The sequence below is a fragment of the Pomacea canaliculata genome, linkage group LG1, assembly GCF_003073045.1.
Source record: "Pomacea canaliculata isolate SZHN2017 linkage group LG1, ASM307304v1, whole genome shotgun sequence".
Taxonomy (NCBI): domain Eukaryota; kingdom Metazoa; phylum Mollusca; class Gastropoda; order Architaenioglossa; family Ampullariidae; genus Pomacea; species Pomacea canaliculata.
In genome coordinates this window covers 30,878,793-30,898,647 of record NC_037590.1, presented here as the reverse complement: position 1 = coordinate 30,898,647, position 19,855 = coordinate 30,878,793, and the positions used below count along the sequence as shown (strand labels likewise).

General features: G+C 37.8%; 2 long non-coding RNA genes across 18 annotated transcripts; one reads left to right on the top strand and one right to left on the bottom strand.

Moving 5' to 3' along the window:
• Positions 1-216: 216 nt before the first annotated feature.
• On the bottom strand, positions 217-19,062 carry LOC112573463. Of its 17 annotated transcripts, none has more exons than XR_003101240.1 (11): positions 18,247-18,330; positions 5,801-6,011; positions 4,429-4,672; positions 3,404-3,671; positions 3,049-3,151; positions 2,429-2,690; positions 2,141-2,238; positions 1,421-1,543; positions 986-1,122; positions 787-901; positions 217-453 (listed from the first exon to the last, which is right to left on the bottom strand). It is a non-coding gene; the product is annotated as an uncharacterized LOC112573463 (long non-coding RNA). The 17 variants fall into 17 exon arrangements; XR_003101241.1 differs by having other exon boundaries at positions 2,153-2,238; XR_003101227.1 differs by lacking the exons at positions 1,421-1,543; positions 18,247-18,330 and adding an exon at positions 19,028-19,062.
• Positions 6,324-11,631, top strand: LOC112573494. The gene is made up of 3 exons (XR_003101243.1): positions 6,324-7,762; positions 8,178-8,320; positions 8,561-11,631. It is a non-coding gene; the product is annotated as an uncharacterized LOC112573494 (long non-coding RNA).
• Positions 19,063-19,855: the final 793 nt, after the last annotated feature.

Sequence of the window (19,855 nt, the reverse complement as noted above, 5' to 3'; positions counted from 1 at the left end):
CGGGTTTCGCCCGTTTCATCACTGAAAACGTTTGTTCACACACATAAGTACTTGTGAACATCATGATCATCCTTAACGCTTGTTTTCTGAGATTTGGAAAAGTTTCTGCAGGCAACACTGCGTAGAAAGCAATTGTCTGCATCGCTCGAAATTTGTCAAGTAGGGATGTCTGGCTTTGCAAGTCAATCAGTTCCAGTTGCAGGTCTGTCGGGGCACTTGACACATCTGCCGCAAATGGATTTTTGAAGAGACGTATTTCATCCTTCAAATCATGAAAATCCTTAAATCTTTCACTGAAATTATCCTTCAAGAGCCCCAAAAGTTCTATCATTCTTTCTTTGGGGAAAGACATTTGTTGCTGCTGATCCTGACGTAGAGATGCACACGTTGGGAAGTGGACAAGCTCCATCCTTCCCGCCTGCTGAATGAAGAGTAGTAATTTCGCTTGGAATGCTGTTATGTCCGCAAATAAAACAATAAGGCTAAATATACAAAGCTACAGCTCCAACTCAACACATTTTTATCACGCCTTAAGATATATGATGTAATCATTCAGTAGTACATATTTATAAACTCTGTCTTCTCCAAAATAAGAAACCAACTAAAATATAGTACATAATAATCATCACTTAACTTTGGTGTCATTATACACCTGGTGTAAACCACCATGCAGGTGTTTTTTTTATAAAACCAATACCATGCTACAGACAATACCAATAACATACAAAACAATGTCAGTTTATTTTATCTGAAACACCTATAAGATTCAACTGGTGTTTTACATACCCCAAGATGAGCTTGCAGTCTACAGGCAATATCATACATGACAATCTGCTTTTCATTTGTAGCACCAACCTGCCTTGAAGCAATCTGCTTCATAATATAGACTGGATATGCAAATCTGAAACAACTTCTAAAATTAATAACATGTTATATACTAGATCTATGTGTACTGTTATATTCATTACTAATATTCATAAATTACCTTTCGCCATGCTCCATGTTCACAAAATAGAGGGGAAATCCATGGTGACACACAGAGCCAAACACTCCTTTTATATCCAGATTTGCACTTTAATTTTTAGCCCTAACCATGTCACCAGCCTGAAAGTCTGAGCACTCCTGAAAGTAAGAACATTGTACATAAAATAATAATGTTGATATTCATAACAGAACAACAAAATTCATATTATTAAAAATAAACATTTCAGTTGATAAATTATCACAGAAGACAATTATCTGGTGTATTCGAACTTATCATTGATAGAAACTGATAGAAACCTCTTACATATCAATATGTAATAATGGTAAAAATGTTACTTCTTTCATTTTATGATTAGATTGGTTGCTACGCAGTACTGTTAACTATACTGTTTTAGCAACCAATTAAAATTAAATGGAACTAAAATACTGCACTCACTGATGATTCAGGGACAGATTTTGAAACTGCTTGGCAGTGATTATTAACGAAGTCCCTGACACTGTCATCTGGACTAAAGACTGTAAATCTTGCATACTGAGAGACGACAGACCTTTCAGGTTTCTACCATAAATATATCATTAAATGGTAATCTTGATATAATCATAAATGTATCTGTAAAGCACCAGTTCTTGCTACAGGCATTCATGATGCATAATTTTGCGAAACTGTTAAACACATGAGCAACATCCACCCACACCCACACCCACATATGGAAGCAAAAAAAATGTATGTTTTACTAATGCTTTGAAGGCAGTCAGCATAGAATTCTAGCAAATATAGTGGCAGAAGTCTGGTTAGAGGAATGTACAACCAGAGAGAGAGGAGAAGATAAAACCAGACAGTGTGTAGATGTGAACTGAGATAAATGCTTTGACGGGGCCAGCACTACTGAGCCACTTAAAACAGTTAATTGAACATAATGATCAGTATCTACCTTTTTTTTTCTTTTTTACATTTCCCTAAATCCTGCTTTAATGATTTATTTTAAACAAATGTCTGCCTTACTAAAAATCTAAACCCATAATGATTGAAAAAAATCTTGTAGCTAGCAAAGCAGTTGAAACCTAAATGCAAAGAAATGTGTAATAAATCCTGTTTAAGCAATGACTAATTGGCACTAATACAGACATCTAGCCGACAGTTCAGGAGTACACATACCAATGTACATACTGGGCAGTTCTTGCCCACAATGTCTGGAGAATGTGCCATCTCAAGGCACGACACTTGATGATGATGGAATTCAGTTAGTGCGTTTCCTGAAAACAATATATTTGCAAACTAAAATACTTTTTCTTGGCACTTAAACTAACTGCAAATATCCAATGACAAGCTTCAAAAAATCAGTCAGTGGTATAAACAAATTTGGCATCCATTAATTTTCAGTACAAATGATACTATTTATAAATGATAATGCAGTTTCACATAATGTACTACATAAATTATTACCCAGTGCCAGGTAGAGGTCTCTGCAGTCAGTTGTGTGAGGAGGTAGGAAAGTAGTTCTTCTTTTTAAGGCAAAGCAAAACTTTTGCAGAGATAATTGACCTTCAAGCTGTAGCATTCGCCCTAGCTCCATCAGTGTTATCGTGAAGGCTGTTTCTGGCTGTTTCTGGCTGTTTGGGTGTTGCTGGCCATAATCCCCTTCTAACTAAGGTAACAGCTTCTGGCTCACACTGGCAGAAATGGGATTTTACTTTATGCTGTCTCCCTGCAACAACATATCATTTATCCAATAGTCTGAATAGGATCATTTAACTGGGCCAACATACCTTTATGAAAGCATTTTACCACTCTAGCTCCTTGTTAAGTATGATCAATCCTTTTCTACAAATGCAGTCTTCAATAAGGTGAATGCCATTGAAAAATCCTGAGGCATTGAAGATACCATTGGAAATTATTGGTTTAAACACTAGAATGTCATATATTGTATATTGTAATGTTTGCAAGGAGTCCTTGAGGGACCTGATGGCATAAAGGAACTTTTTTGAGAAGCAAATAGTTCCTGGGTTTGCTTTATTTCCCCTACATAATGTACTTCTTATACTGCTGCTGCTAAATACACATACCCAATGCATCAAAAACTCTTATTTGACGAGAGTATATGCTGTCACATGAGTGTTCATGGATGAGGGTTGTTTCTTTAATAAGGGGCACAAACATATAAACATCCTGAAAAAAAAATAAACATAAGCAAATTATCAGATAGACAAAAAATAAGTTATGTTCTGTAACTGCAGGAAAAAATATGTATACAGCTATGCAAGCTAATTTAATATTTTCAATGTAGCAGTTATCTGTATAGTGTTTATTAATATTTGAATTACAGTTTAAGCATACACAGCGCTAACAGTGTAATGCATTCCAATAGGCTAAGATTTACAATCAATATACTTTCACGAATGTTATACATTTAGTACTTACATTTTTCCATACATACGCCTGATGGTACATTACCATGCGGTGGATATTCTCATTACACATCATGCAATACAGAGTGTTGGGTCCACAGTCAGGACACCATATGATTTCGGGAACCTCAGAAGAGCCACATGAGGAACATTGGTTTGAAGCAGGACAAAATCCTTCCATCCGGGCAACAGCCAGATCAGATCGTATTTTTCTCCATCCTTCTGCCTCGTTTACTGCCCTTTTTTTGTGGCTGCTATAGGTTCTGCCACCTCAGATTCATCTGTTAATAGTGCATAGTTAATAGCACAGGTAAAATATAATTTAAAAGAGCACCCATTAAAACAGATTGTCAATCTCTTCAGTGCTCTACATCCAACTATAGAAAATTATTCCACTTGGAAATAGTTCTTAAAGAAATTTGCATGTTCAAAGCACTGTTGATCAAAATGCTTATGATATATCCTACTTACGCCCAACAACTGACAGTTGTTATGTGACAGCATTGCATTTTATTCTGCCAACTTTTATGAATTATTATGCAGAGCATCATCTAATATTACTAACAACTGTTATACCCCTCAGTGTAAGTAAAAATTCTATACAAATCTAATTTATATAAGTATTAATAATGTTCTATGAATATTTGTGACTAATGAAGTTTACCATACTTTTATTATTCTAATTTAGAATGATAGCTAAGGTTGTCTGTCTCTGTCTCATTTAAATAAACTATGACTTCCAATACATCACTGAGAAAATACAATAAACTGGCTCTTTGTGCACCAGATTACCATGTGTCATCCATTAATTTATGCTTTAATTATTCATGAAGATGAAGCTATGGAATGATAAACATGAGAAAATACAGCTATGGATGTAAAATACTCTGGTGTGAGGAATATGCAGGATAATTAATTATTCCTTAATTATTCCTTATTAAGTATACTATTCACCGAATACATATATTCAATTAACATATATATATAGTACAATTATTGACATTCCTAGATACAATGGTAATTTAGTTTTTCACATACTGGTTTCAAGTGGAAAGGTTACACTGGGTTCTTGCTCCTCCTGTTGAATGATTCTGGCTTCATGCTCCTCCTGTTGAATGATGCTGGGTCTATTGCCTTGTAGTGAGTCTATAGACCTCACGAGGTCTCGGTACTCCTTTACAGAACATCGCACCTTACGGGCCTTACCCTTCCTTCCATTGTCTTTGATAGTACAAACACTTTCCTCTTCCGCTTCTAGGCATTGTTGATTTCAGATACTAATCTGCAAAATGACAAAAATACAGCACAATAGATAACTGTTGAGTCTAGAATTCCAATTTTTCATTTGGTCTGAACTTAAATATCATTTCTCAAATGATAAATACATATTTATCCTGTCTACAGACTCTTAGAAAATAGATCTCAGTGATAGAAAGCAGCTGGAGCCATTCACAAAATTGAGCAGATGCAAAAAATTACAGTCCTCCACTCCCGTGTTGTTGCTGGTACCATCAACATGCAATAAGACTACCCACCAAACACAAACCTCACAAACCCTTTTGAGGTTTGTCAACCATACTGAGAAAGACAATCCAGTGGAATCTCAGCACTTGAACTACTCGGTACTAAAATATTTTGGTCTTTGACAATTTTTAAAAATTTATTTTTGGTGCTTAACCACTTGCTTGGCACTCAACCATCATGCTACAACAAGAATGAATACCATGTTTAAGTGGTGCTTAAAAAGCATCACTTTTTGTGAATTATTTAAAGAAATAAGCATATTCCTTTGTGCTGTTCATGATTTTGTACTTTTAAAGTTTGCATATATGCAAACAATTATATATACAATCAGTCATCGTGGTACCACAAACTTTATTTAGTGCTAAATGTGAAGAAACAGGAAAACATTAACAATAATTTTAAATAAAAAAGGAACAGTGAAAAGTATGAGAATGGTATAGGTATGCTTTAAAGTAGCCATTCACTATGGCTATCAACAATATTAAAACATGAAGACCATTAATTAAGTTAGATGAAATAACGAAAGTAGCAAAAGTGGTTAAAAAAAAACCCAACGTATTAATTAGTTCTATATTTATAATGCTATAATAACTGAATTTTGTTTTTAAATAAAACATTCAAAATATGTCTTCCTTATCATGTGTGTAAATGTCATGCTTTATAATGCTATGACTATAATATACTGCCGATAAAACATATTCAATGCATTTACACTAGTTCTTAGTGGGGGCCAATTGTTGATTTTATTACGTCCTAAGTTTTTTGTCACCATATTTTAATAATGTTAATATTGATGATAATAAAACATTTATATGGCGTCTTTTGCCAGACTCGTAACGCTTTACGTACAAAAGATCTCTAATTTTCAGATCTGTTTTATAGTTACCATATTTTTGTTCAACCATTCGCGTGATGAAAAAGTGTGAATTATTAGGCGCAGTTTCGCAGAAACCATCACCATAGTAACTAGTCGTCTGTACAGCGGCAGGTCGCTTAGCAATAATAAGTGGTTTTACTTGGTGTTGCCATAGACCACGACGTCATTGAATTCCATGGAGTCATGGATGTGTAGCTCATTCTGCAACTCACATGGCAACCTAAAAATTTTCAATACGGTCAACAATTCTGGAAAATAGATTATGCACCATTATACGAAGTTCAAGTTTTTATATTAAGCCACGTTAAATTAAAAAAAAAAACCACCCCTATCTTCGGTTACTAGGACAGCAGCGTTACGTCAGTGTTGGGAGGGATCTTTTGTATAAAAGGAACGAAGTTTCATGCAAGACTGTCTCAGCTCATGGAGATTGAACAGGTGAAGATCAACTGTTCATCCTGCTTTTTACCTGACGAAACGCGAGTATCGGACAGCGCATGCGCAGGAAATGGTAGCTACGCATGCGCAGAGCTCGCTTCAACGGGTCATAGTCAACGATTCATCCTGCTACACCGCCAGATCATCAAGACCAACTACCTATCAGATCGTCCAGGCGGTGGAAAGAATTAAGAACAGAAGAACCGTCCCAAAAGCTGCTTTGAAGAAAGAACTTCAAAGGGATATTCGGGAGATGACAGAAGAGCAGCTCGACCTGGCATTGCAGCAGGCGGAAGCTGACGGTTGGATCGTCCGGCAGACAGAAGAGCGTTTAGGCGTAACAGCCTCCAGAACCCAAAACGACTCCCAAGTCTCTCTGGACGTGGCGACGCCGGGTTCCAGCAGGACCACGTCGCAGACGACGTCTGTCCCGAGTGGTGTCGCCAGGATACAAGAAAGAAAAAGATCCCATCAGCAGCAGAATCACCAGCGCTGAGGGACTGAATTCTCTCAATAGTTCAAATTAACATTGAAAAAAAATATATAATCAGAACATTATTGCCTGAAATTTTTTTGAAGGTCCTTTTCAGGACCTACCACTTTTCCAGAGATATCGTCAAATGAGCATTCAAAAAAGAAAAATTGAAATTAGACAAATATAATCAGAACATTATTGCCTGGAATTTTTTTAAGGTCCTTTTCAGGACCAACTACTTTTCCAGAGAGTTTCGTCAGAATGAGCATTCGACACCAACGACCACGCTCTGCTCATTCATAGACTACACACCCTCTACGGGATTTCCGGACCTGCACTAGCGTGGTTCAACTCCTGATAGGAAGCAGACTGTGTTTATTGATGGTCCAACATCTCTCTCTCTCTGCTTCAATTTCTGTTTCACTTTTTTCTTTCCTCAAGCCTCAGTATTCGGCCCAGTTCTGTTCATTCTGTATATCTTGCATCCAGTCTCACAACATTTCTCGTCAATCATATGCTGATGATACACAAATGATAGGCATCACCTTTGCGTACTCCATCAGGAATCTGGTATTCATTGTCACTGCGGATATGATTCTTGCTAAACAAGTTACGACTGTCTGTCAGTCTGTCTATTATGAACTGCACAAGATCAGCGCCATCGGTCACATTAATTCTGGTGGTCATTTCTTTTAAAGTTTCTTATACCGGTATTAGTGAAATTAGCTGACATTGCTGGCTAAGGAGGGCGCGCGGACGTACCTTTGTTCGTCAGGGGGGCGTCACAAGTAAAAGGTTGCTTTAATGTTATTTTTTCCTCATTTACTAACCAATCACTTGTAAACATCTCTATGCTTAAGTAGTGATGTAGATCCTAGTGCACTTGTCCTAATGCTTGTGACCAGTGGTGCTAATGATCATTTTAGGCTACTGTGAGAATTAACCTGTTTTCCAAAGATGATGTGCAAAAGTGGAAGAACAGCTTTCAGGAGTCTTCAAAAGTTACTTTGAGAATCAAGTGAACATACCCTTCTCTGTCAACTAAGATCATCTACAAGGTAATATGAATGATTTGTCATTTGCATTTCATAGACAACTCATAGGTATTGACATTAACACTTTTGCCATACTGGTATATTCTGTCCTTCAAATGTGTAATCTTTTAATAGCATCACATTAAACATTAGGTCATTACCACTGAACAAACAGTATTTGCAATTTTTAATCGTGGTCAGCTTAGTCTTAATTTTGATAGGATGCTATACTCATTAAGTGTAATATAATTAAGTGCACTTGCTAACAACTTTGAGTTCTAGAATCAAATACCATCTGGGGCTATCATAATATAAATATTTTGGGGCCGAGACAATACATTATATTCATGAATATCAAGGTTCTAGATGGCCTTTGCCAAGCACAAAGACTCGGGATTCTACTTTTGTTGCTTCCTTTTGTGGGTCTTGTTTTATCTAGGTGATGTACAGGTGTCAGCACTCCACTCAGCCTAGATCATCAACTGCTGATGCTCGGAAAGGCTCAAAGAACACTGCCACAACATGTCTGACACTTTATCAGACTAACATTTTTGATTCTGATGGCTTCAAAAGGAAAAGCAGGTAAGGACTAGCGCTCCTTTTGAAAAAGAATTGGCGTGCACAAAACTATAGTAACAACCTATTAAATGTGGCTGACATACTTTCTCAAACACTCAAACATAGATACTTCTGTAAAATAATGTTTTGTCATTTTTTTTACTTGTATTTCTGTTTCTTCTTTTTATTTAATATGTGTACATTTCTTTTTGTTTTATGTGTCATATGTTAAACTGTTTTGCATTTCTTTATCTGTTTTTATAGGTCATCTGACAGTCATCTAGCAGATTATCCTGCCCTCGTACAAATAAATCACTGTCACAACCATGCCATCATTGCAGCCTCAGCTATCAAGCACAGAGATGTGTCTGAAACAACAAAGTTACGTCTAGAACAGCTGATGTTACAGGGCTATGCACCAAGTGCTGCTTTAGAAATGTATAAATATGACCTACAGTTGGAACATGGTGATGATTATGTTTACATCTCTGCTGACAGAGCTGTAAGTCCTGATCGAGATTATGTATACAGGTAAATTTTTCTATGAATCTTTTTTGTCAGTTGAGGAAGTTTACACTAACATCTAGACAAAAGTAGACGTAAAAAGTATGTAACTCAAACTAAAGATATTATAAAGGAGTAAAAAAAACATTTTCACATAAGGTGTAAGAAAATCACAAGGCCGCGCATGACCATTGTCAATATCATTGTGTAATGTATGTAAAGCCAAAGCTTTCTCCCTTTTTTCTTGTACTGATTTATAGTCTGTTCCAGCCAGCACAACTGAGACTTATATATTGGATTTTAATAAATGTTCTCAAAAACTCATACACCTGATTACCTTAAAAGGAAAAGGTAAAAATACAAATACAACATGGTGGATAATTAACATTACATTTTACGTTAGATGTGAAATAATAGTAGTTACAACAAACTAAATTTTTAAGTACAAAAACAACAATGACTCCCAGTGGAAGTCCTCCAGCACAACTGTGAATCAACAAAAGAAACACCCTACAATGGTTTCTGTCTAAATTGCCAGTAGCATCTATGAAAACCATTTCTCAGCTGTTTCAAATATTTATGCACCCTGTGCATCAGGGTGTGCATATTGAAACAACTACTTGCTCATCCGGAGTGATGTCCATTAATGTTTGAAACATATTACAGGAATTTTTATAAACCAGAAGAGAAAATGAGGAAGTTGTTTAAGTTTTCCAGTTACACTCTTCATTAATAGATCATGTATGTAAATTTTTTTGAGACCCACCAGAACCATCATTGCCTTCAAGGTTGCAGAGGAGCTGTAAGGCCTGTTTTAATAGCTGTTTTGACTTTTCGGACACAAGCAGATTTCAGTATGTATACATGAGAGAAAGTAGGAAACTGCTGGTCAGTTTCAGTTGTCAGAACAAAAGGGGCAGTTAATACATTATGAGTGAGTTAACTCTTAAGAAATTTTGCACATCACGTCTGATGAAGATAGAAAGAAATATCTGTAATACAAGGAAACTACAAAAAAACTGTTTTAAAAGGAAAAAGACAACCATAAAATGCTTTAGTTAGTGAGATGCCTAAAAGAAAACTTAACTGCTTTTAAAACCTTCAACTGTATGTCCTGTCCCTACTAAACAATGGTTTAATTCAGAAGCAGCTACTTAATCATAAAAAAACTGTGAGTTGCTTTCATAGACTTTTTGTCAGGCGTTTGATATGATTTTAAGAAACTATGAAGTGTGTTACTAAGAAGTGGTTTAAAAGAAAAGAATGTTTTTAGCAATTTCAAACATAATGTAAAATCTAGACTGTCGTAACAGGAACATCTAACTTGCAGACATGGTAGATTTCTTTTGTTAATGCATCAGTCCGGTATATTGGATTATTTGCTCCATCTGCTAAGAATGGCACAGTGAAGAAAGAATCCAAAGGAAAGCCTATTTAATGATATCACTACTACACAAACAAAACAAGAGAACATGTTAACATGGTTATATGATATCTTTGTATAAATATATCTTAGTATAAATATGATTTTGGCATGGTAAAGGAATGTCAAGGCGCTGGAGATGATAAATTTATTACAAATCCTGAAACAGACTGGTAGACTAGCTGTCACCACCAGCAGTAACATGATATTCAAAGCATTTCAAGATATTTTCCATATAATACATTCAATAATATTATTTTAAGCAATTATCTTGTGTGGCTGAAAGGCAGAGGCATAAGAGATTGGTAAAGTTTAGAATGGGTATACAAGTTAATAAATGTTGATTACAGGATGAACTATGATTAATATTGGTATTTGTACCGGTGTGTTTACATAACTGTATGGTGTCAAATGGTTTAATGCATACCCATACTTGTACCTGTGCATGTTTGTGCTTATACATAATTCTATTGACTATTTACATATCTGTGTATATATGCATATGCATGATTGTAATGGTTTGATGCATGTCTGTATTTACACCATGTGCATTATACATGATTCTAATGGGTTGATGTATGTCTGTATTTATACCATGTGTATTATACATGCACCAGTAGAAGGCACTCATGATTAAATTAATGTATTATACATTGTGTATTATCAATTGGTACCCCCCTGGAAATAATGCCTTTCACTAATACAGTGTAGGTTGGCTATTCTGGGTTCATCTCTCGTCTCGGGTATGTTCATGAGGCATCTGCTTTCAGGGCTGACTGCCTTGCCATGACATAGCCTTAGTTGCTGGCTGCCTTGCCGTGATATATAGCCTTGGTTGCTGGCTTGGCGTAAAACACCAGTTCCCCCCTGCCACCCATGAAATGGGGCCAGAAGCCTTAATCATTAAAAAAATATTGTATCATATCTTAGCACCTTTAAGTCTAAATTCAAAACGTGTCTATTCAGAACAGTGACTTCACTAAAACCTTGTCCTGACCATGAGCGTGCATAACACGCGTCTGTACTTCCTTTGTGTATGAGCAGGTGTCTGTTGTAGAAGTGAACATGTATGTTAAGCGTGAATATGGGTGTATGGTTGTTGGCTAATTAGTTGACTTCTGTATATCATTACTTTGAAGTGCTCTGAACAGATTATTCAAAAAAGTTCTATATAAATGTTAAATTATCACTGTGGTGATCACATCTGTCAAAAATGTTGAATGATATTTTGCATGAGACGATTGTAGTTTGACTTTTTTGGACAAACTCCACAAGTGGATCCAAATATTTGATGCGTATAAAGGTACATATAGAAGCTTGTAATTTTAATGCTCTTTGTATAATTGCACTGTGTAAAGAGCTATAAAGATTTTAGATATGAATATTGAATAAACACATATGGAAAAAATGTAGATATGTTTGGTTCTTTATTAAATTTCTGTAAACTTTGTTGGTAAAGTTGGATCTTGACAGCAAATTTGTGAGAGAAAATAACAGTAAAGATCATGTGGAATAAAATCTGCTGATGAAATGGTAATGCAAGAAAACAAACTACTGAGATGCAGATACAAAATACAAAGCAAAACATAAAACAAAACTTAGCTCATGAACTTTGTCATAATAGATGATGTGCATTCCATCAGTGTCACTTTTGTAAGAAAATAAAAATGTTGCATCATAATATCTGTAATCAAATTACGCATCATTACAGTGACTAAAATATAAAAATATATATGCATAACAACAAAAGTGGTTTATTTTATGCATGATAAAGTGGTATGAGAAGATTAATTGTACATAAAATTGTGTTCGGGTGTTGCAGCAAATGTTATACACCCATAGAACCACACTGCCAAAAAGTCTTTAAAATGTTCATGAGAAAAGTACAATATGGATATTACGCTTATAATTTAAAACTTCATTTCTTTCCACTTAATAAGTGCTCTTCCTTGGAAATGAGTCTTTCACAGCCAACTTTGTTAATTGTTTTAAAAATTTACCAACCTGCCAAATATTAATTTTTTTATTTTAGTTGACTGCAAGGCCACCATTTTACATTTCAAACCTTTTTTTTTTACATGCAAGATAATTTACAACACTGCTTTTGTCTAATGACAAGTTCAACGCAAATTCCATCTGGCATCTTCTTGAATGGACCTGCATGATTACCACATACACATTGTAAACTATCTTTAAATAAGGAATCTCAGAAAACCCAAACAAGGAAGGTCGAATTTATATATGTTGTTTTTATTTTAAAAAAGCCTAACAAAACAATGAACATGCTAAACAATATTAGTTCATTCACTGAATGCTGCAGACAATTCACCAAGCACAGATTCAAAGCCAAGAAAAGAAATGATGTTATAATAGCTATCGGTATAAACATAAACAGGAAGAGGCAGTCCTTTTGTTTAGGCCACACTGATTTTAAATGATTGTGTGTGTTGGGGTGGGGGGGTGAGAGAGAGAGAAAGAGATGAATGACAAATCTTTATTTATGAAGATAACAGAAAAAGCAAATTTTATCCTTTCTTTACATCTACCCCTCGATCTGAATAGATGAAATTGAAACACTGCACTGTTACAAAACAAAGGCATTAAAACAAAAGGGAAAAATTGGGATATGTACAAAGATAGGGTTTGATGTCAGAATTTATAGGAATTTAAATTTTATCCTATTTCTTAAGTAACAGATGGTAAATGTTCAATTTGTCAGTGTTGGTAATAGGTGTTTAAGTTGGTTAGAAAGCTTCTGAAAGCATTCAAAGGTTTTGATACAGATGAAGAAGAGAGATAGAGAATTGTGATTGCTTTATTTTATGGGTCTGGCTGATGTTGATTTGTGTAGTGGGTATGAGTGTGCAAAGATGTCATTAACAACTGTAAACCACGTAATTGCCCTATGGAAGACAAAAAAAAAATGAGTATTTTTGTAAACAGGTTTTATTACTATCCTTTGAACTACAAGTCATGATCAGTATAAATAAGTCTTAATCAATAAAATATTACTTCCTTCAGTATAAATACGTGTCATTACTACCATTATACATACACGCCATGATCACACACAGTCAATATGAACAATGATGCCCATCAGTATTATTGTGAGAGAGAGATGGAATCGTAGCCTCATTGATCTCAAACATGTAAACGTTGTGTTTACAATTACACGGCCATAAATACCAGGGGGGCGGGTTCTTAATTCCCTGCTTTTTGTCCTTTCATTTGTACTATTTGTCCTCCACTGCTACTCAGCGTCGATCTTTATACCTGCAACTTCCATTGCATTGTAAGGAGCAAGTGTGTTTCAAATCAATAATATTATCATCTTGTCAGACAAAGGAAGAACAGATCAAAGGAAAAAGAGTGATCTGAAAAGAAAAAGAGAAATGAGAGAGTGAGTGAACACGATAGAATAGAGGTGGGAGGAAGAATGGTTGCGACATTCACTCTCCACGACATGACCTCAAGTAATTTTTTTAATTGTGACTAAAGCCTTTGCTGCTTTAACGGTAATGTCAGAGTGCTCTCAACCTTGGTCTGTATAATCTAACCTACAGATCTGTACCCTGTACATACAACTGAAAATAATAATTTGTTACCGATCGTGGGACTATTTTGTTTGGCTCTGTACTGCGAAAAGTTTCAAAATGCAACAAATCATCTTCAGCTATGCAGATTGTCTCTCTCTCTCTAACATGTTTATGTGCTTACTACAACGAAACTGCTGGCAAGCAGATAACAGATTCTGAGAAAAACAGTCTTGTGTACACAACATTGTTTGTTTTAATTGTGACTGTTCGTGAGCTGTCATAACTTGCGCTAGTTACTGAACCGATGGAGTAATGTTATCATGGACTTTAATAAGCAAATAGAAATACAAATCTGTTATTGTATTGACCGTCGTATGGAACTGCGGTGGTCTCATTTTTCCCTTTCCTAATGCAAATGCCAGATTATAGAAAAACTGCTAAAAATAGCCTTGTGATGGAATGAGGGGAAAAAACAACTCATCTTGTGCAATGGATTTGGGTGAAAGGATTCCTCAAACTCTGAACATACAAAGCCGGAGCTAATGGCAACAGTCCAGCAGCTCACTTTAGGCCACAATATGCTTGTACTTTAATAACTGCATGCATACCCATACTTGGGCAATCTGGACCCTGATCAGGGTTTTTAAGTCTAAAGGATAAGACTGAGAAAACATTTTAGAATAAGTGAATTTAAATATGCATTTTCCTTAATAACGATAGGCTGAATGTGCTTTACAAAACTAATTTTTTAATTACTTTAATTATCCACGGACGTATATTTAGTTCGTGGTTTATCTGCAATCATTTTATTTTTATTTTCAGTTTTTATTTTTTATTTTATTTTTCAGGTAGACAAGGACCTTACAAAAATTCATATTTCCATAGCGCGAAAGATCGAGATGCATGATTCTGTGGCCTGAATAAAATCCACATCAACATATAATTGTTGATTTTATTACGTCCTAAGTTTTTTGTCACCATATTTTAATAATGTTAATATTGATGATGATAATAAAACATTTATATGGCGTCTTTTGCCAGACTCGTAACGCTTTACGTACAAAAGATCTCTAATTTTCAGATCTGTTTTATAGTTACCATATTTTTGTTCAACCATTCGCGTGATGAAAAAGTGTGAATCATTAGGCGCAGTTTCGCAGAAACCATCACCATAGTAACTACAGCGTCTGTACAGCGGCAGGTCGCTTAGCAATAATAAGTGGTTTTACTTGGTGTTGCCATAGACCACGACGTCATTGATTTCCATGGAGTCATGGATGTGTAGCTCATTCTGCAACTCACATGGCAACCTAAAAATCTGTACAATTACCGAAATATTCAATACGGTCAACAATTCTGGAAAATAGATTTTCCGGCATGCACCAATTATACGAAGTTCAAGTTTTTATATTAAGCCACGTTAAATTAAAAACAAAAAAACACCCCTATCTTCGGTTACTAGGACAGCAGCGTTACGTCAGTGTTGGGAGGGATCTTTTGTATAAAAGGAACGAAGTTTGATGCAAAGACTGTCTCAGCTCATTGAGACAGCAGGAGAAGATGGATGCCGCAAGATCTCAACCCACAACATATCAGATCGTCCAGGCGGTTGAAAGGATTAAGAACAGAAGAACCGTCCCAAAAGGTGCTTTGAAGAAAGAACTCCAGAGAGATCTGCCAAATATGACGAATGCACAGTTCGAGATGTCCTTAGCAGCAGGCGGTGCTGACGGATGGATCGTCCAGCACAGTGAGGAGCGTGTAGGCGTGACAGCCCCAGAGCCCAGAACAACTCCCAAGTCTCTCTGGACGTGGCGACGCCGGGTTCCAGCAGGACCACGTCGCAGGACGACAACGTCAACAACAACAACGTCTGTCCCGCAGTGGTGTCGCCAGGAGACAAGAAAGAAAAAGAGGCCATCAGCAGCAGAATCAATAGCGCTGAGTGATTGAAAAAATATTTTCTCTCAATAGTTAAAATAGCGTCTGTACAGCGGCAGGTCGCTTAGCAATAATAAGTGGGTTTTTACTTGGTGTTTGCCATAGACCACGACGTCATTGATTTCCATGGAGTCATGGATGTGTAGCTCATTCTGCAACTCACATGGCAACCTAAAAATTCTGTACAATTACCGAAATATTCAATACGGTCAAACAATTCTGGAAAATAGATTTCCGGCATGCACCAATTATACGAAGTTCAAGTTTTTATATTAAGCCACGTTTAAATTAAAAACAAAAAAACACCCATATCTTCGGTTACTAGGACAGCAGCGTTACGTCAGTGTTGGGAGGGATCTTTTGTATAAAAGGAACGAAGTTTGATGCAAAGACTGTCTCAGCTCATTGAGACAGCAGGAGAAGATGGATGCCGCAAGATCTCAACCCACAACATATCAGATCGTCCAGGCGGTTGAAAGGATTAAGAACAGAAGAACCGTCCCAAAAGCTGCTTTGAAGAAAGAACTCCAGAGAGATCTGCCAAATATGACGAATGCACAGTTCGAGATGTCCTTACAGCAGGCGGGTGCTGACGGATGGATCGTCCAGCACAGTGAGGAGCGTGTAGGCGTGACAGCCCCCAGAGCCCAGAACAACTCCCAAGTCTCTCTGGACGTGGCGACGCCGGGTTCCAGCAGGACCACGTCGCAGACGACAACGTCAACAACAACAACGTCTGTCCCGAGTGGTGTCGCCAGGAGACAAGAAAGAAAAAGAGGCCATCAGCAGCAGAATCAATAGCGCTGAGTGATTGAAATATTTTCTCTCAATAGTTAAAATAGCGTCTGTACAGCGGCAGGTCGCTTAGCAATAATAAGTGGTTTACTTGGTGTTGCCATAGACCACGACGTCATTGATTTCCATGGAGTCATGGATGTGTAGCTCATTCTTGCAAACTCACATGGCAACCTAAAAATCTGTACAATTACCGAATATTCAATACGGTCAACAATTCTGGAAAATAGATTTTCCGGCATGCACAATTATACGAAGTTCAAGTTTTTATATTAAGCCACGTTAAATTAAAAACAAAAAAACACCCCTATCTTCGGTTACTAGGACAGCAGCGTTACGTCAGTGTTGGGAGGGATCTTTTGTATAAAAGGAACGAAGTTTGATGCAAAGACTGTCTCAGCTCATTGAGACAGCAGGAGAAGATGGATGCCGCAAGATCTCAACCCACAACATATCAGATCGTCCAGGCGGTTGAAAGGATTAAGAACAGAAGAACCGTCCCAAAAGCTGCTTTGAAGAAAGAACTCCAGAGAGATCTGCCAAATATGACGAATGCACAGTTCGAGATGTCCTTACAGCAGGCGGGTGCTGACGGATGGATCGTCCAGCACAGTGAGGAGCGTGTAGGCGTGACAGCCCCCAGAGCCCAGAACAACTCCCAAGTCTCTCTGGACGTGGCGACGCCGGGTTCCAGCAGGACCACGTCGCAGACGACAACGTCAACAACAACAACGTCTGTCCCGAGTGGTGTCGCCAGGAGACAAGAAAGAAAAAGAGGCCATCAGCAGCAGAATCAATAGCGCTGAGTGATTGAAAAATATTTTCTCTCAATAGTTAAAATAGCGTCTGTACAGCGGCAGGTCGCTTAGCAATAATAAGTGGTTTTACTTGGTGTTGCCATAGACCACGACGTCATTGATTTCCATGGAGTCATGGATGTGTAGCTCATTCTGCAACTCACATGGCAACCTAAAAATCTGTACAATTACCGAAATCAATATTCAAATCGAACAATTCTGGAAAATAGATTTCCGCATGCACCAATTATACGAAGTTTTTTTATATTAAGCCCACGTTAAATTAAAAAACAAAACACCCATATCTTCGGTTACTAGAACAGCAGCGTTACGTCAGTGTTGGGATCTTTTGTATAAAAGGAACGAGTTTTGATGCAAAGACTGTCTCAGCTCATTGAGACAGCAGGAGAAGATGGATGCCGCAAAGATTCACAACATATCAGATCGTCCAGGCGGTTGAAAGGATTAAGAACAGAAGAACCGTCCCAAAAGCTGCTTTGAAGAAAGAACTCCAGAGAGATCTGCCAAATATGACGAATGCACAGTTCGAGATGTCCTTACAGCAGGCGGGTGCTGACGGATGGATCGTCCAGCACAGTGAGGAGCGTGTAGGCGTGACAGCCCCCAGAGCCCAGAACAACTCCCAAGTCTCTCTGGACGTGGCGACGCCGGGTTCCAGCAGGACCACGTCGCAGACGACAACGTCAACAACAACAACGTCTGTCCCGAGTGGTGTCGCCAGGAGACAAGAAAGAAAAAGAGGCCATCAGCAGCAGAATCAATAGCGCTGAGTGATTGAAAAATATTTTCTCTCAATAGTTAAAATAGCGTCTGTACAGCGGCAGGTCGCTTAGCAATAATAAGTGGTTTTACTTGGTGTTGCCATAGACCACGACGTCATTGATTTCCATGGAGTCATGGATGTGTAGCTCATTCTGCAACTCACATGGCAACCTAAAAATCTGTACAATTACCGAAATATTCAATACGGTCAACAATTCTGGAAAATAGATTTTCCGGCATGCACCAATTATACGAAGTTCAAGTTTTTATATTAAGCCACGTTAAATTAAAAACAAAAAAACACCCTATCTTCGGTTACTAGGACAGCAGCGTTACGTCAGTGTTGGGAGGGATCTTTTGTATAAAAGGAACGAAGTTTGATGCAAAGACTGTCTCAGCTCATTGAGACAGCAGGAGAAGATGGATGCCGCAAGATCTCAACCCACAACAATCAGATGTCCAGGCGGTTGAAAGGATTAAGAACAGAAGAACCGTCCCAAAAGCTGCTTTGAAGAAAGAACTCCAGAGAGATCTGCCAAATATGACGAATGCACAGTTCGAGATGTCCTTACAGCAGGCGAGTCTGACGGATGGATCGTCCAGCACAGTGAGGAGCGTGTAGGCGTGACAGCCCAGAGCGAGAACAACTCCCAAGTCTCTCTGGACGTGGCGACGCCGGGTTCCAGCAGGACCACGTCGCAGGACACAACGTCACAACAACGTCTGTCCCGAGTGGTGTAGGAGATAAGAAAGAAAAAGAGGCCATCAGCAGCAGAATCAATAGCGCTGAGTGATTGAAAATATTTTCTCTCAATAGTTAAAAATAGCAGTTGTACAGCGGCAGGTCGCTTAGCAATAATAAGGGTTTTACTTTGTGTTGCCATAGACCAGACGTCATGATTCCATGGAGTCAATGGATGTGTAGCTCAATTCTGCAACTCACATGGCCAACCTAAAAATCTGTACAATTACCGAAATATTCAATAAGGTCAACAATTCTGGAAAATAGATTTTCCGGCATGCACCAATTATACGAAGTTCAAGTTTTTATATTAAGCCACGTTAAATTAAAAACAAAAAAAACACCCATATCTTCGGTTACTAGGACAGCAGCGTTACGTCAGTGTTGGGAGGGATCTTTTGTATAAAAGGAACGAAGTTTGATGCAAAGACTGTCTCAGCTCATTGAGACAGCAGGAGAAGATGGATGCCGCAAGATCTCAACCGACAAACATATCAAGATCGTCCAGGCGGTTGAAAGGATTAAGAACAGAAGAAACCGTCCCAAAAGCTGCTTTGAAGAAAGAACTCCAGAGAGATCTGCCAAATATGACGAATGCACAGTTCGAGATGTCCTTACAGCAGGCGGGTGCTGACGGATGGATCGTCCAGCACAGTGAGGAGCGTGTAGGCGTGACAGCCCCCAGAGCCCAGAACAACTCCCAAGTCTCTCTGGACGTGGCGACGCCGGGTTCCAGCAGGACCACGTCGCAGACGACAACGTCAACAACAACAACGTCTGTCCCGAGTGGTGTCGCCAGGAGACAAGAAAGAAAAAGAGGCCATCAGCAGCAGAATCAATAGCGCTGAGTGATTGAAAAATATTTTCTCTCAATAGTTAAAATTAACATTGAAAAAAAAATATAATCAGAACATTATTGCCTGGAATTTTTTTAAGGTCCTTTTCAGGACCAACTACTTTTCCAGAGAGTTTCGTCAGAATGAGCATTCGACACCAACGACCACTCATTCATAGACTACACACCCTCTACGGGATTTC